Below are 18025 nucleotides of genomic sequence, written 5' to 3' on the forward strand. Positions count from 1 at the left end.
TGGGGAGGGAGGTAGAGAAATTGGACATAAAGGGATAAAAAGGGAGCTTCGACTCTATCATGTTTATTTCTTTAAAAACAAAGTTCATCAAAATTAAAAATGAGTGTTACAAAAGAAACCATCAAGAAAGTGAACAGACAACCCACCAAAGGGGAGAAAACATTTGCAAATGTTTCCAGTAAGGGACTTATATCCAGCGTGTAAAGAAGTCTTACAACTCAACAATAAAAGACAAGTAAACCAGTTTTTAAAAGGGCGAAGGATTTGAACAGACATTTCTATAAAGAAGGTGTACAAATGGCAATATGCACAGGAAAGGATGCTCAATATCATCAGGGAAACGCAAACCAAACCCACAGTGAGGTATCGCTTCACATGCGCCGGGATGGCTGGAATAAAAAGGACAGACAATAATGAATGTTGAGGATGTGGAGAAATTGAAACCCCCATACCTTGCTAGTGGGATGGTAAAACACATTGCAGTCACTCGGGAGAACAGTGCAGTAACTCTTCAAAATGATAAACACAGAGCTACTGTATGATCCAGCAATTCAAAAAGAGAATTGAAAACAAAGGCAAGTAAGTTGGGAGGGTAATAATTGGAAATGATAAAGTAAAAGAATTGTAAATTTTTTTTTTTTTGCAAAGAAGGTAAAAGTCCCAACAGTAGTCTTGATAAGTCAAGGAGTAGTGTTGTAATTTCTAGGTTAATTACTAAAAGAATATTAAATGAGGGTATAGCTTCCAAATAATAAAGGAAAAATACTGGAATAATAAAGTATAATAATACATAATGACATTATTAGTTTTATTACTTATATTTATAATTAATATAATTTTATTAACTCATTATTAAAAGTATATTTAATGTGATATTAATCTAATATAAATAAAGCTAGGTAATAAGAACAAAAAAATACAAAACTTGACCAAAAACTGAGCCATAAATGTCAGAGTATTTAATTCCTACAGAATATATTCTATGACCATAATGCAATTAATATAGAGATAAATAATAAAAATAGAAATTTCCTTATTTTCGACATTTAGAAACATACGTCTAAATATTTAATAGAGACTAAGTCACAAAGAGCTTACTGTAAACAATAATCAAAAATCAAAGGATTCAGCTAAAGCTATAGTTACAGCTTGGCCATTGCTAGGTCATCAATGCCGCGCCCCACTTTGGTCTCCCAGGCCACGTGGGAGACCGTCACTGACTGTCCAGGTCTTCCCTGCTCTTGAAAGCCGGGTCTGAACCAGAGCGAAGATAGTCTCCGAGACAGCCCCAAAAGAACGCAGAGACAGGGCCTTTCTCCGAGGAGAGGGAATTGGGGAAAAAGGAGATCGGAAGTGGACTGGAAGATTATTTTTCACAGATGTTGCAAATTGAACCCCTCAGCAGCTCTATGTCTATTTCCCCTCAGTCGCGCCAGCGCTGTGTGTTTCCACCTTTATAGGGTTTTATCTTATTTTATTATTACTGGAAAGGGGACAACGATCGTTCCTCGTGGCTGTGGCTTGCAGTGAATGGTCTGGGTGGGCATCCCTCCACCTGCCGGGCCCCTGTGGGGTCAGTCTAAGCTCCACTCAAGAACGCTTATTTCTGTAAAATGCTACGCGATAGCACAGCAAAATATCGTGCCCTCTCTGAGGCTCGAACTCAGGACCTTCAGATTATGAGACTGACGCGCTGCCCACTGCGCTAAGAGGGCACTGGGTAGTACCCTTCTTTATCACTAAAGAAAGTGCCTGCGGCCCCTTTCTCCCGCCGAGCCGCATTCCAAGCGTCGGTGTCTCCCAGCAGCCGCAGGGCGGGTCCCAGGACACGTGGGGAAGGAGGGCCGCTCTTCCGGGAGAGGAGCCGTGTTGCGGAGGGAGGGTGGCCCACGCCCCGCAGCCGGAGCCTGCCGGGAGCGCAGCGGGTCCCAAGGAGGAGGTAGGCGCGGGCAGCCGCGCACCCTGGGGTTGGGGAAGGAGGGAGAAGAGGCGCGGCCCGTGGGGGTCTGCGGGTTGAGCAGGAGTAGGCGGGGCTGACACTCTGGAGGGCCTGCCTGGGGCCGGGGCTCCAAGGGGTGACCCCGCCCGCGCACTGGCTCGGGCACCCAGAGAGCAAGCTTTGGCTTTGGTGAGAGGCCGGGCGGCCGAGGATGCGAAGCGCAGGAGGTGGTACAGGCGGCCGACCAAGCTGAGGTCGTCGATCCTGACGGTTACCGTCGCTTGAGCGCGCGGGAGATGACAAACGGCGAGTGTCCGGGTGGACGAAAGCCGGAGGGGGCGACACCAGCTGCAGGTAGGTGTCGGGGTGCCGCTGAGGGCTGGGAGGGGCTCTGGGGCGGGCGCGCGCAGGGGCGGGACGGGGAGAGGGGCGCGCAGAGGAGTTTGCGACGTTAAATCTCCAGGCCTGATCCTGGATGGGGGTGGGGCTGAGGTGGGAGAAAGGAGAGAAGATTCCAGAAGACTCTTGGATGTGAATTTAGTTGGAAAACGGAGGGAGAAACTATGGTTGCCTTGGACTTGACAGCTTATTCGCTTATTAAACCTTGTGGCTGTTTTCTCTTTCAAGTATTTTTCTTCCTCATTACATATAGGGCATCGTGTTTTGAAGGGCGGGAGAGTAGCAGCGCTCCCTCTGGGCAGGGTTTTAAATTTTGTTATAAGAATGCAGGTTGTATAGGTGAACGGATGGATGGTTGGATGGACAGAACATATAAACACCTTTAAAAAGCACTCCTTCCTTGTTACCTCAGGGAAATTTCTGCTGCCAGTGCCCAGAAGGGGATGGCTACCAAAGAGGGAAGCGTTGCCCCATCCCATTTACCCAACGGTTATTCTTGGATTGGGTAGCTTATTCTTTCTTTCAGTCCTTGCAGAATTCTTGTTTTCACCAGGGGAACAATATAGTTTCATATCTGGTGGGTCTAGCTCCTTCTCTCACTGGCCCTCTTCAGAGAGTTGGTGCTGAATTGGTCACAGGGCTCAGGTCATCTCTTGGACAACTGTTCACGCTAATTTCCTCTTCCTGCTCTGATTTCCGAGGGCACTTAGTCAATGTGGCGCATCCTGAAGTTCTGGGTTGTTCTCCATTGTTCCCTATGTGTCACTCCTCTCTTCCCTTGACTGGGTGCTCTGTGACCCAAGGACAGGGTCTGAGCCACCCCTGGGAACACCACATTCAGCGGGATGGTCAGAGGAGTTTTCTGGATGGCACCCTCACTATCTGCTGCCATCTCCTGCCGGACTCACTGCTGGTGCGGGCCTGTGCAGTGAGCAGAGTCAGGGCTTGGCTTCTGTTCTCCCTCAGCCAGTACCCAGCCTTGACCTTGTGGCTGCCCCTCCAGGTCATCCTGGGGAGGCACAAATTCCGTCCCAAGAACTGGAAGAAGCTGGCTGTGAGACAGGTGGCTCCCCCTGGCAGTACAGGTTCCCAGAGGCCAGGAGAGCTGTGTAGCCAGAGCCCCCTCCACCCACCACTCCCCACCCTGAGAAGCTGCAGTGTGAAGGACACAATTTGTTCCAGGAGTCTTTTAAACATACTTTTCAAGGTGTCCAAGCACCCAGTCTTGAGAGTGGCTCCTCACTGCCTTTGGAGAAATGTTCCTCAGGGCTCTCCGCCAGTAAGGCCAACCCTCAGCCTCCCGTCTGATGAGTCAGGCTCTGCGCTGTCCTGCAGACCATTCCAGAGGCTCCCTGCCTCCCAGCCTCTGCTCCTGCCTTCCTCCCACCTATCCATGCACCCTAATCCGATGTCAGCAATCCACAGAGCCCCTTTGGTGCAGCAGCCCTGAACTAGCAGAGAATGTTTCTCTCTCCATCACTTCCTCGCACCCTTACTCATACCCTAGATGATTTCTTTTTCTGTGGGGCAGAGGTTGGTTTGGAACTTTCTGGATCCTTTGCAGCAGGTACACAGGAACTAATTTTAGCTTACTGATTGATTACCTTGGAGATTTCTCTGTAGACCGGCCTACAAAGGACTCAGAGATCTGAGGGTCAGGGTGGAGCTGGAGTGAGTGCAGGAGACATGGCCAAGGCCACAGAGGGGTGGACCTGTGAGAAGAGGCAGCTGCAGCTGGGGAGGGGCATTGTAAGGAGTCGGGCATTATAAGGAGTCGGACATTGGAGACCCTGCCACCCCAGGACTTTGGTGGCCATGGGGTGAAGTGCTGAGGGGAAGAGCAGGCACCAGGGAACATGAGGGGAAGCCCTGGCGCTGTCTTCTCTCTTTCCCTGGGAATTTCATACCATCTTCTTCATTACTGAAATCCTTTCCACTTCACACTTGGCTCAGATGTGATGCCCGCAAGTCCCTCTCTTAATTCTTTAGTTGGCATTCTGTTCTTCCCCATCCCATTCCAGCTCTCTCTCACCACAGATTGTGTCTGAGACACCCAACATGTCATGACCTCTGTGGGGACAGACAGGATCATCTCAGGTTCTGTCCCCACACACCCATCCCAGTGCCTCCTCCATGAAAGCCATTTCTATCTAGGTGTTTCTTGAGTCTGATTTCAAGGACGCAGTGAGAGGAAAAACCACTTTGTGTATGCAGGACCCCTGATGTGACTTCATCAATAGAGTCCTGAGGATTCTGCAGGGGCACTAGTAAGGAAGGAGAAACTCCCAGAGAGGGACAGGGTCATGAAATCCATCATAATGCGGAGTAAAGCTGCCCGGGGTCTCAGGACAGGGACGCCTGCAGTTTTCCAGCCATTCCACCAGAGGGCAGTCTTGCATTGTCTCTAACTCCCAAATGCATTAAGGTGGATGCAAAGAGCCCTGCCTGGACTCTGACCTCCTCTTTGACGCTGACTGGCTGTGCGATCCTGAGAAAGTCTCTTCCCTTTCTGGGTTTATTTCTCCTCTACTAAATGATAGGATCAATCCCTTCCAGCCCACTCTAGGATACCAGCATCCCGTAAATTCACCCTGGGCTATGGCCGTGCAATGTAGAGAGTGGGGACGTAGTGCTGTGCTTTCTACCTCTCACAGCGCTCTTAGAATCCAGGGTCTTGGAGATGCTGGTGCATGGCCGCTGGAGTGAGATGCCCCTGTTCACCGCAGGTCTGCCATGACTGGTTGTCTTAATCTCTCTGTTCCTGTGAAATGGTGGTCAAACCTGAATTTACTCCACTGGACTGCTGGAAGGTCGAACCGAGGTATAATTCGAGAGTGTGAAGAATATGTCTAGCTTGGGAAGGCAGCTGTGGTGACTGGTACTCATCACTGGATGGTTTGACCACTCTGAGCAGGAGGACCCACACCCCCCCCACCCCGCCCACAGCCCTGCCCCGGCCTGGCTGAGCCTCCCCATTCACTGCCTGGTGTGCTCAGTTCAGCTGTTCTCAAAGGCCCCTGCTGGGAGTAGGAGCAGCTCCCGGAGGTGCCAGATCCCAGTCCTGCTTGTCATATTCCCCTCGTTCCCACACCTGGCTGCACGTTGGAATAACTGAGAGACTCTTGCTAATCATCCACAGAAAAGGATTTACCTACAGTGTAAAATTTACCACACTTAGAAATTAACTTTCTAAGTCATTTATACTTATAGAGCTGGTAAGAGTTAAACTAAAAAGGTGTATCTTTAGGAGGAAACAGAATCGATAGTGGCCTTTATAGTGGTCGAAGGGTTTTTTGAACTCCAAGCGTCAGATTTTTGTCTGCATGTACTCTCCTGGGCAAAAGGGAACTCTTACTCGGGGAGAGCACAGATTGTATTCTCTCAGTAGGTCTAAGGGGGACCATAGGTGGAAGGGTAGGGTGGGGAACAGAAGGTCCTCCCAGATGATATGGTGGCATGGGACATGGGGCATCTTCATCTTGGTGTGGTTATGGAAATTGTGGAAATGACAGGTGGCCCATGACAGCCAGCTCTCTAGAAGAGAAAGGTTTCTGGCGTCTCATGGTGGGACAGAGCTAAACCAGCCAGGAACATGGTTTGATGATATTGAAGTTCGTATGGAAAATAAACCTGCTAGGATATCCAGGGAAACATTGAATCAAAAGAGTGGGGCTGGGGATGGTGGTGGTGGTAGCTCTACCCGACATTAAAACAAACTGTAAAGCCTCTCTAATTGACTTCTGGGACATGGAAAGGACATCAGTGGGCAACTGGCTAAATTTGAGTAAGGTCTGTAGATGAGTTATCAGTTTTCAGTTATCAGTTATCAGTAAATTTTCTGGTTTTGAGCATTGCTTTATGGTTATGTAAGTGTTAATGTTTGGGAAAGCTGGGTGAAAGGTATATAGGAACTTTATTATTTCCAAACTGTTTTATAAGTCTGAAAATTACTTTAAAAGGAAAAATTAAAAGTAAAAAACAAATGAATAAAAGAGGAAGCCCTCGGGCCTGCCTTCAGAGATTCTGATTCAGTAAATTTTAGAAATGGGCTGGAGGATTGTACTTTTAACAACTTCCTGGGTCTTCCCAGTATTCAGGTGTAAATTCTCTGGATCAGGTGACCATTAACATCTCCTTCATTCATTAGCTCAAGAGGTATTTGAATGGATATTCAACACAAGTCAGTGGGTGAAAACAATAAACAAATGAATCTGCAGGTGTGCCCAGCGAGGGGGCAGAATGACGTTGGCTGTGGGAGGGGGCAGTCTGATAAGTTTCTATGTCAGGAATACGTATAACTTCCACGTTGTTAATTAAAAAAATCAAATGCTCCTGAGGGATCAGACACTTTCTGCTTTAACAAAATCCTCAAATTCTTTTAGTCAAAGTATGTATATTGACGGTTTTGTGTGCTAGTTACTGTGACCAGTGTCATGGGGACAAAAAATAAAAAGACACGGTTCCTGCCCCCAAGGAGTTTTTGGTTCATTGGGTAGAATACACACTGGGAACTAACTCTCATTGGGGCCAGCGTGTGGTCAAGACTCAAGGGGGCTTGCATTTGACCTGAACTTGCAGAAGAGCGGGGAGCAGTTGGTCTGTTGGAATGTGGGGTGAGGGAACAGTCTAAGGCAGTTGGGAGGCAGTTCTGAGCAGAGAGGACCGTTGGGAGAATGAGAGGGCTTCTGGAGAGGGATGGTCCAGGGGAAAGTTTCAGATCTTCGAGGTCCCGATGAAGGATGCAGTGTTATGAGCTGGGAGGGGACACTGGTTTGAGAGATAGGTGAGTCCTGAATGGACTGTGTTTGGGTCTGTGAGAGGCACCCGAGGACAGATTTCTGCTCTCCAGGACCCCATACCAGGGATGGAGACCAACCGGGGCACCCTTCTGGATAGAATGAATTTAGGAGGTACCTGGCATGAGCTGCCCAGGCTCAGGCTAGAGAAGGGGCTGGGAACTTGGGGCTGGTTGGGTTTCAGAGGAAGACAGACATCCGTGTGGATGGATACTCTATCCCACTGGTCTTTGGAAATGTGGGCCTGTCCATCCAAGAAGATGAAGGCTGAAAACAAAAAATTTAGACTGACTCCTACAACTGTCAGAGGAGGAGATATGGAGGGAGAATGTGTAGCTGGAGGGTCATGGAGGGGGGGTCCTGGGCCATCTCACTTGGAGGCCACATAAAAGCACAGTGAGGGGAGGGCTGCTCGATCCAGCAACCCAGTTCACACCATTTTTGTGTACATGCAGGAGCTCTGTTATTGAGTGTTCCCACCTTTAAATCAGGGAACCAGTAGAACATATCTCAAAACATTAGCAGGATTCATTGAGTTCATATAAAGAGTTTTAATAGGGGTACAGTACTCAACAGATGCTACCATTAATCAGGGGATGAGGAGAGTTGGAAGGAGCAGCTCAAAGGGCTATAGAGGATACCCAGCTGGTGCTGACTCACTGAGGCCCTGGGGACAGCAGGCGTTAAGAAGTGGAATGGAGTCATCGTGATATCGAGCACCAGCTAGATGCCAAGTATGGGACGTGTCTTTTCACAGATAATTCTCACTGTAACCTTATGAGGGTGTTTCTGTTATCCTCACTCTGTGATGGAACAGGCTCAAGGTCACAAGAGCATGACTTGCATTTCCTGCTCTGATCTAGACCTTGAATATTAAATGGCCCTTGGGCTGTGGGTTGCCTCCCATGGAGATGGTCCGCTGGAGGAGACTTCCCAAGGGCCAAGGCTCTACCAGATGCTGGTGACCTGGAGATGAGCGAGCCTCTAGCCATGCCCTCAGTGAGCTCCCAGGTGAGGGTTCCTGTCGCCCCTTCCTCTATTGCACCATGTCTGATACACCCCAGAAGCTCTTTCCAAGGTTAAGACTCTCTCCTCCTTGGCTCTAGTACCTTCCATGGCTCCAGCCTAGGGATTGAATCGGCTCTACCCAGCAGTTCTCTGCTTTGTCCATATTCTGAGCCATTCTCCCTTCCAGCTTTATCTCTCACTGCTGCCCACCCCTTACCTGGAGCCCTGGTCATACTGATCCTCTTTCTGCCCTATTAATACCCTTCATTCGTTGTGGTGTTTAGGCCTGAAATGCTGCCCCTCCCTCCACCAGCCACTGAAATCTAACCCACCCCCTCTCACAAGCCCAGCCTGCAGGAAGCCGTCCCTGGCTACATATTGGTCCACACTGATTTTTATCCCTTCTCTATTTTCCTAGATTTAGAGATGGTCCCACAGCGTGACTCAAGGTAAGAGGTTATACTTGGCTGATATCATGTATGTTTGTTTTGAGTTATATATGAGGATGGAAGCTCCTTGAGCCAGGGATGGTACCTTAGCCATCTCTGGGATGCCCACAGCACACATGTGCTGAAGTTCGAAGACCCCACCAAAGTCCTGCCACCACTTATGGCCATCTGGTGCCCAGGCCCAGGTCTGGGCTGGAGGAGCAGGGTGCCATGGGAGAAAGAGTACTGGGCTGGAAGTCAGGGTCTTGAGGTCTGTGCCATCCCACCCAGGGCTTGGCCAGTGATTTTAAGCAAATAGAGAGTCTCTCTGTATTCAATCTCTGCATCTATAAACTGTAGATTTGGCATTGGACCCGGATCACCCCAAGGGCCCTTCTGGTGACTAGGACCAGCTTTTCTCAAACTTCAGTATGCACACACATTCCCTGGAGATCTTGCTAAAATACAGATTCTGATTCAGTAGGTTGTGGGTGGGTCTGAGATAGCTGAGCCAGAGGCAGGTGCCTGGGGCCCAGCATCAGTGCAGCCGGAGCTGCACGGGCATGCGCAGAGGGCACAATTCCAGGGCCTTGATGTGTCTGTCTGTCAGTCTCCAATGATGTCTTACACTGAAGCCCATAACGTCAAGCACAGTAAAGTAAAAGCTCTCGTGTCCACTAGGGGCTGAGAAGGTCGTCAGAGGCCTTGGAGGCTGAGAAGAGAGGGGTTTTATAAATGGTCACTTAGTGGTTGAGTGGCAGATTCAGGGTAAAGATCCTGCTGTCCTCATGCGCCATCCAGCTCACCTTTCCTTGGAGCCCTGAGTTTGTCATCAAGACCAACCCTCTTGCCTCCCACCGTGAGGCTCCTTGGGGCCTGAGGTCAGCTGGGCTCTGCTCTCACTCCCTGGGGCAGGAGCGGTGGTGCCAGAGCTGCCCCCGCCCTCTGCGCTGGAGTGCAAGTTGATCATAGCCACTGCAGAGTCTGGGGCAACCCTTGTCCTGGGAATCTTTAGAAGTACACTTTTTTGAGGGTATTTAAAAAACATTTATTTACTTATTTATTTAATTGAACTATAGTTGATTTACATAAGTGCACTTTTTACTATGTCCCTTTCCTGCTTCCAACCTTGAGTTGCTTCCAACTGCCTAGTAGGAACTGTTCCTCTGTACCCTGCCTCGCAGAGTCATCCTGAGCCCAACTGCTACAGGCCTTTGCTCTTACTCCATCACACACATGTAAATCCTGCCGCCACCGATGCCCATGGGGTTCATACCCTTTCTTTCCCACCACCTCTTGCCATAACAGCCTGGAGAAAACTTGCTCCTTCCTCTAAACTTAAAGAGAAATTTCTCTCAGCATGACTCCTTTGCACCTTTCTTCCTTCTCTGGGATGATTTCTCTTTCATCTGGGGCAAAGGATGGTTTCAGCTTTGCTGAATCCCCTGCACAAGAAATATTTCCCACGTTTTGAATTCTCAAGTATCCAGACTGTGGACAGCCTCATGTGAGATTCAGGAAACCAAGTGTTCATTGGCAGGGTCAAGGCATTAAGGCTGGGAGTGTCACAGGAATCCTGCCAGACACAGACCTGGCCAGAGAGAGGCCCCGCAGCCAGGAGAGGTGGGTGGATTCTCCAGGTGGACTGTCACTATGACCCATGGAGTTAGGAGGGAGGGAGAGAGGAAGAGGAAGCAGCCCGGGTCATGTGAGGAGGGGCATTGGCTGTGTCTGTTCCATCTCCCACACATGCCGTAACCTTTCCCCACATCTGTGTACCTGTTTTCTCCTCAAAGCTCAGTTCAAACACTTTGTCCACCATTAGAGCCCCTTTGATCCATTTCCTTGGTCCTTGGTCCTCCTTTCTATTCCCCCAGCCCACTGCACACCATCAAACTGAAGAAACAAAGGTTTCTTCAGTTGTCTCCCTCACTCAGGATATTCCATGGGGACAGGAACAGTGTCTTATCATTTCCAGGCCCCAAAGTACTGGACACAGTGACTGGCCTGTAGAAAGCCATCAATAGATGATGCTGGGTGGACACATTCAGGGAGACACTAAGAGAGAAGAAGTGTCCTGTATATGGCGAGCATGATTTCTCCATCAGCTGGGATTCTGGGGGTTCCCCCAGGGGTGATCTAGAGGGAAAGGAAAATCTCCCCAATCCTCAGCTTTCCCAGAGGAGGGTCCACAAGAAATCTGAGGTAGACCTAAGGTTTGGGTTACTTAGCAGGTAGCCAGCAGAGGGCGCTCCGACACAAGAAATCTGAGGTAGAGCTAAGGTTTGCGTTACTTAGCAGGTAGCCAGCAGAGGGCGCTCCGACACAATAAATCTGAGGTAGACCTAAGGTTCGGGTTATTTAGCGGGTAGCCAGCAGAGGGCGCTCCTTCCCCACCTAGATTCCTACCTCTGATGCCCTAGTCCTTCCTCTCCCTCGTGGCCCACCAGGAATGCTGACCCCAGTGGCAGGAGGCCCACAGGTTGAACTACAGCAACTTGGAGCCTCAGGGCACAGCTCTCTGTAGCTGGCTGGCTCCTCTCCAGTCCCAGGGTAGGGTGGAAGGTGGACCCCCATCCACACAGCCTGTTCTGTGGGATGAGGAGGAAGAAGGTTCTGAATTCACCGTGGCCTGGGTCTAGGTCCTACATCCCCACTGACTTTGTGACCTTGACACACTCACTTCCCCTCTCTGGGCCTGTTTCTCCTCCATCCGATGGCGGGGTTCATCCCTTCCAGACTAGGATGGGAAAAGCCACCCTTGCCCAGCAGGAGGAATCCGATATCCAGCCAAGAAAAGGAGCTGGAGCTGTTTTAGAGATGAGCTCAAGTAGGGTCCAGACGTGGACAGCATGATGCCTTTTCTATAAGCTGTCAGAGCCCACCAGGTGGTATGACACGTTAATTCTGGCTACACTAGCGTACCAAACCAGTAGGGAATATCCAGAGAAGGGATACTCTGTTGACTCAGTGCCAGTCTGAGAGAGGGGGCTGGTGACGAAGTAATAACAGGGTGGTGGCAGGGGCGGAGGACTGGTGGAGCTTAGCTTTAGAACAATGTTTAGTTACTTAAAAACTGGTCTGGTGCACATTCAGCAAAGGGGTCACAACTGTAAAATCTGGTTGGCTGTTGTTTTCTGAAGCAAAAATTTTGTATTTGAATACATGTATTTGCAAAATATAAGAGAAATGTGCTTCTGAACACAGTTTGTCTGAATGCTGTTTCTTGATTGTCACAGGCCTCCGGGATGCCAAGGTAGCCTGCCGGGTGGTTTTCAGCAGGAACCCGGTGATCTGACTGAAGGGTGGACACCAGGAAGTGAGGACACAGGACGAACCCTGAGGCAAGAGTGCCCAAGCCCCTGGCATCAGTCCCAGCCAGAGGAGAAAAGTGAGGTTGGTCCCTACAGGACCACTAGCCCACCTGGTCCATAAGCAGCCTCTTGCTATGAAACAAAAGCAGAAGGACTGAAGGAACCGAGGAGAGATTTAATGGAGAAAAAAATAAGGAAACCTCAGGGACTCGCCATTACTCATTGATTTCTTGACATTGGCTGTCTCCTGGCCTCGGAGGAGCACAGAAAAGGGATGCTGTGAGCGGGCGGGTCGAGGGGTAGGGGTGGGGGCGCGTAAACGCACAGGTGAGGGGCCTTGGAACTGACTTGCTCCATGAACCAGTAGTTTCTACAGTTGCCGTTCGCTGCTCACTTCACAGGCGCGCTTGGTTGTAGGGGTGGAAAGGAGCGCAGGTCAGCCAGGGCTGCGCCTGCGGAGACCGCGCGGCGGAAGAGTCGGGCAGCGTCCTCCCCCCGCAGGCGCAGGCGCAGCGGAAGGCGTGGGGGCGTCGGGAGCTGACTCCGCCCCGCGCCCCGCGCCTCGTGTCCCAGGCCACGTACTCGTTCTTGAGAGCCGCAGTCCGTGGTAAGGGTGGTACGAGAGGCCTGGTTCCAGCACCTTTGATGACTTAGCTTCTCAGTGAGGGGAGTGCGGCCGCAGAGGAGCGTGCGAGCCGGGCGGAAAGCCAGCCTGGGGTCCGAGCGCCCCCACCCCATCTTCGGGGACCTCGCCACGCGGTTCCTCGGTGGCCTCGGAACCCGGAGGGGCCCCGGCCATGCCTGCGGCTCTGCCACTCTGACACATGGCTGTGTCACCTTGGAAAAGTTGCCTCAACCACTCTACCTCAGTTGCCTCCTCTGTCACCTGGTGATCCTGAGTCCGGACCTGACTGAATGGCTGTGAGGTTTAAATGAGGTAGTAAGTGCAGAAGTTTCTTCTGAGCAGGTTTTCTTTTATTTAGAAGGTTTTTTGTTTTTGTTTTTTTTAATTTGGAGTACTCTAGAAAGGGTACCTGACCTCAGTATCCTTGGGTGCCTGGCATGGGCGTGGTGGGGACCCGTATTCATGAATATATGTGTGTGTGTGTGTAAATACTCTCCCCCGGGCGCTCAGAGGGTTCATGACTTAAGAGTGGATGCCTAGTCAGGTGCCTTTAGGACCGGGGTTTCTCAGCCTCAGTCATGCTGACAGCAGGGGCTGGCGCCTTATCTGTCGTGGGGGCTATCCTGTGCATTGTAGGATGATTAGCAGCTTCCCAAGCTCTTCCCGTGAGATGCCAGTAGCATCCCCTCCAATTTGTGACAGTCAAAAATGTCTCCAGACATTGCCACATGTCCTTGAAGAGGGGAGGTGAGGACACAACTGCCCCTGGTTGAGAACTACTGCTTTGCAGCATTCCCTGTGGAGTGAGCCTCAGAAAGGGGCTATTGTGTGCTGTGTTGAGTTTAGCAAGACTCCTTTTTTGAACCTCACTGGTCTCTGCCTACTTCTGTGCACTGTCTGGAGGGTCCAAGGAAGTCATGGCAAAAGTTTTTTCAAATTTGGCGGACACAGACTTTTCAAACCCCAGCTCTTTGTGATAGGAATTACTGGTTTCTAAGCCTGGCTGGGCAGCTGGGTCACTTGGAACTCAGTTTTTACTGTATTTCTTTTCACTGAAACCCCAAGGGTTTTTAGAGCATGACACACAGTGCTCTAAATCACTCAGTCCTTTACTATCAGTTAAAACCTGAGTTGCCATTAAAATTAAACAGTTAATCCTGTGGGGAACAAGGCTTGAAGTAATCTTCTTGTGTGGTGGATACATTTTTTTTTTAAGCCACAAGCCTCAGAAGTGGTAGTTGCTAGTTCCAGGGAGAGGCCAGGGAAGGGTTTTAAGGAGAAGGCCCAGCAGGGGATGGTTGTGGAAGGAGAATTGGAAGCATTTGAGGTCCCCATTATCTCGGAGGTGGTTTAAAATCACTGTACCTGTGCTGCCTTCATGCTAGGGCATCCTAGATGTGATGAGGGTCTTTGACTTTTTTTTTTTAAATAATGAATCCTACACTGCCTGAATCAGGCTCACCTCTCCTTTTCTTGCTTAACTCCTTGTATACCTGCTCTGACATCTCCCTGGGGATTCCAAAACACATCCAGGATGTGTTATGCTCAGGAGTGAGGAATGTTCCCTTAGACTTAGGGAACTTTTTTGTCTGAATGCTCACATAGCCTGCTTCATTCCTTCTGCTGAGGGTTTGCCAGCCTACCATTCTCTCACTATGGGAAATGTCATGCCTCCTACCAGGCAGCAGAAGCAAGCTTTGGAAATGCTGTGGGTGTGACAAGGAGCATCTTTGGGTGAGAGAACCAAGTGCTGGTTTTTGCCTTGAGAGGCTCCTATGCTTTGTGGGAATCGGGGATCTTGGCCAAGACCTCAGGCATAGGGATCAGCGTCAAGTCAAATTCCGGGGTGTGTGTGTCAGTAGCATTGAGTGTGGCCATTTGAGTCCCCCTTCCCATTGTGTGGACCTGGACAGCCATCTGCACAGCTGACTGATTCCAACTAGCACCTTGTGACGCCATGACTGTGCCACCACCAGTGTAGCATACACTGAGGCATCTAGGATTGGGTAAGGTGTGTGATGCCTGACAGTGTTAAGGCACTTAAAGTGGCTGCTTTAAACGCATCGAGGTGGCTCTCTGCAGAGCCATTGTGGCTGTTACCATGGGAGTCTCTAAAACAATGCCCCGAGGATGTTGAAACGGGCTGCATCATTGACCAAGTCGATGTTGCAGGTCATCACCAGTGGGTGGGTTCAGAGATTATGGTTTTCCAAGTGAGTGTAGTAGCCATGAAGCAGGGGTCTCAGCCTTGGAGTTAATTGCAAGTGGCACTTCTTCAAGCTGATCACACTGCACCAAGGATTGTGGTTTGAATTGTCCTAAGAGTGCGGCATCCTCTCATTTGCTCTGTAGACGGCGGAGCCAGTGCTGGAATATGCCCAGTCTCCACAGGTGGGGCCACAGTCTTAGAATTCTCACTTGGAAGAGCCAGGGAAGATTGCTGAGGAAGATCTTGGTTGGGTTGGCCCTGGATTGGCTGCGTTTGTGGGAATCGAGTTGGTTCCTCTTTGGAGCTGTGACGCAGTGGCTCTTCTACACTTAATTGCGAAAGTGCAGGGTTTCAGGAAAGCACAAATATGCAATCAGGAGAGACCTCAATGGGCCCAGGACAAGGTGCAAGGGCTTCCTCAACAGGCCCAGGCCCCAGTCAGGCTGAGCTCCTCCAGTGAGGGACAAGGAGGACCCAGTAGGCTGGCTCATGGGTGGTGGTGAGAAAGAACAGTTTTAGGCAGTGATCTTCACAGTGGTCAGACGGTTGTTTAAAACCCCAAACCCCAGACTGCTGTCTGCATATAGTCTCTTGGGCAAAAGGAAGCTCTAACTCGGGGAGAGCACAGATTGTATTTTCTCAGTAGGTCTAAGGGGAAACATAGGTGGAAGGATGTAGGGGATACAGGTCTTCCTGGTGGGGTGGGCATCTTTGTCTTGGTTGATCATGGAAATCGTGGAAGTGACAGGTGGCCTGTGACATCCAGCTCTTTAGAAGAGAAGGGTTTCTTGCATCTCTTGGTGGGATGGAGCTGAACCAGCCAGGAGGCGTGCACTGCACTGGAGGCCTCGGATGATCCCTGGAAACAGGTAGGTGTTGGGGCTTCCAGTACAGGCCCTGCGCCTTCACCAAGAAGAGAAGAGGCCCCGCAGGTTGGCCTGTTATTGATACCGGGAGCAGGATCTCACCTGCTTTGATGGTTGGGCCGGAGGAACTCTGGTCCTTGAGGGCATCTTCCAGGAAGTTTCTGCTGACTGCTTGCTACTTGAAACTGTTCTGAGAGACACGGTTTGTTGAAGCGTAACTCTCTCTTTCTTGGTGCGTTTGTCCTAAAACAGGTCTCAAGTTGGCAGTTCCCACCTTCTCTGTGGCAAGAGCTCTTTTAACATTCCTGTGCCAAGAACAAGAGTCTGTGGCTTTCCTGTTCAGAACACCCATGTACATTTTAGAGAACCGTTGTTGTTTTTCTAATTTTTTTCTCTAGCTCTTGGATTTTCTGCTTGCTCATTTTCACTTCCTCAAGCAGCTTCTGCTCTTTCTCCTTCCCAATCGGTGGTCTGTGCCCCAGCATGACTCGTGGCCCATGGCCTTCTTGAAGGCCTGTGTGGTTTTGCCTTCATTTTCCGGGTGAGCATCGGCCAGAGGCTTCTGTCACTGCTCCCCTTCCTCTGTTGGCACCTGCCCCCTGGACACCTCATCTCACCCAGGGTTGGAGGCTGCGTCTTTTTTCAGACTGTGCCCTTTCCTCCTGACTTTGTGCTGTAGAGCTATGACTTGCTGCTGACGGCCTCCTGAGGGCCTGTGTGACTTTCTCTTGATTTTTCGTGGGCTATACACCTTCCTTGTCTCTGCTCCAGCACAAGGATGCCTCCTCTCTCTGTCTGGGTGGGAAGGCAGCCGCCTCTTTCGAACTGTTGTGGTGGACCGTAGTTTGTCCTGGGATCGTACTGTCATGATCGGACTCCTCAGACTTCTGATTTTCTCATCCTGGGATACAACTGCTTTCTGACTTGTGGTGCATTGGTTGCTGGGGAGTGGGGTGGGGGCAAGGGTCCGGTGTGAGCCACAAGAAGTAGCAGAGCAGGTTGGGGTATTTACCTGCCGACTCGACTCGGGTCACTCCTAGACTGAGGAATGTGCTGCAGGCGGTAACTCTCTGGAACTTGTGTCTTCCCTGCCTTTTGGGTCCATTTCTTTTCGCCTTTATACTTTGCCTGGGGCTCTTCAGCTCCTCGCCAGTTAACCAGGCTGTGGTTTTAGCTGCTTAGTCTTTGATGCAATAACATACTTCAGAGGAGTGCCTCCTGACTTCAGTGATTTTTGGGAAACCAGAGGCCAAGAAAGGGGAGTCCTGAACAGCAGCCCCCGTCCTTTAGGACTTAGTAAGGCCACGTTTGGGATGAGATGAGACGCCCTCCTCTAAGCTGCTACTCTGGGGACAGCTGGTTCCCCTTCAGTTTCATCCTTTTGTTTGCTGACTGTATCCCCAGGGGATCCTGTCCAAACCTGCTCAGAGCCTCTGGCAGGCTTTTGTGATTCAAAGTGTAGTTTTGTGATCACAAAGGGCACTTCACAGCTTCACTTTGGTTTTTAAAATTAGTATTCAGGAACCTTGTTTTTCTTTAACTGTTAAGTTCTGTTTGCAATTTCTGCTCTAAAGAGTGTTAACCATCCCTTTTAAGGGAAGTTCGTGAGACTGGGTCCCACTGGGGGCAGTCAGTGATGGGAGCCCGTCCCCTGCTTACAGGCTGGGTGGTGTGAAAGAGCACCCGTCCTGTTCTGCCCTGGGCTGGGGGTTGATAAGCTCATTTCTCTCTCCACATCCCAGGGGTACAGGGCTGGCTTTTGGGGTGCGCCACGTGGACAGCCACAAAGGGCCCCACGCTTGGTTTAATGCTCTATTGTTGTTAACTTGAAATGCGTCAGAATTTTTTGAAGGAGGGGCCCCATGTTTTCTTTTAGCATTGGGCCCTACAAATCATTTGCCCTGCTGGTCCTGAAGAGGGGCAATTAGAGACCTCAGTGCGTCCCTGGAGTATCACTGAGGGCAGCGAGGGAGGCTGGGACAGGTCTTTGCAGAGAGGCTGGGGTTGAGGAGAGAGAGAGAGTGGAGAGTGGGCATGGAGGGAAAAGGAGAGGCACCACCTTAAAATCATTGGGGTGAATAGCATGAGGGGTGAGGCATTTTGTATGGGCCTTGTGATGATTTGCCCTCTGGCTGTATTTGCGCTCTTCTCCCTCCGACTGGGTCTGCTGTGGTTCTCCATTATAGAAGCCCCAGTGTGAGTGTCGAAGGGCTCACATCCTGTGGTTAATGCTCCAAAGAACAGTTGTCAAATGATGACAGACTTCATCACCCAGCTGCATGACAGTGAAATCTATTTCTTTGACAAGCAGCCGGGTCCTGGTCGGTTGGGGCATGGGGAAGCAGGAACCAGCAAGCCCCTCGGTGTTGATCACTGGTATTTCTATTGTTGGTTTAACGTGAAGGAGCACACACCCTTCGGCACGTTGCCCTGGGATCTGA

General features: G+C 50.4%; 1 protein-coding gene and 1 non-coding gene across 2 annotated transcripts in view; one reads left to right on the forward strand and one right to left on the reverse strand.

Annotated features, from left to right (window-relative positions):
• Positions 1–1642: 1642 nt before the first annotated feature.
• Positions 1643–1715, reverse strand: TRNAM-CAU (transfer RNA methionine (anticodon CAU)). Its single transcript has one exon. It is a non-coding gene; the product is annotated as a tRNA-Met (tRNA).
• A 5208-nt stretch (positions 1716–6923) lies between these two features.
• The window catches only part of HYDIN (HYDIN axonemal central pair apparatus protein), a 478970-nt gene continuing 467868 nt past the window's right edge, over positions 6924–18025 (forward strand). The window contains exons 1-4 of the mRNA XM_072967685.1: positions 6924–7121; positions 7998–8145; positions 8561–8591; positions 11810–15587. The gene's annotated coding sequence lies outside the window, so the exon portion shown is untranslated. The remainder of the gene's footprint in view (positions 7122–7997; positions 8146–8560; positions 8592–11809; positions 15588–18025) is intronic.

Source organism: Vicugna pacos, chromosome 9, assembly GCF_048564905.1.
Source record: "Vicugna pacos chromosome 9, VicPac4, whole genome shotgun sequence".
Lineage (NCBI taxonomy): Eukaryota > Metazoa > Chordata > Mammalia > Artiodactyla > Camelidae > Vicugna > Vicugna pacos.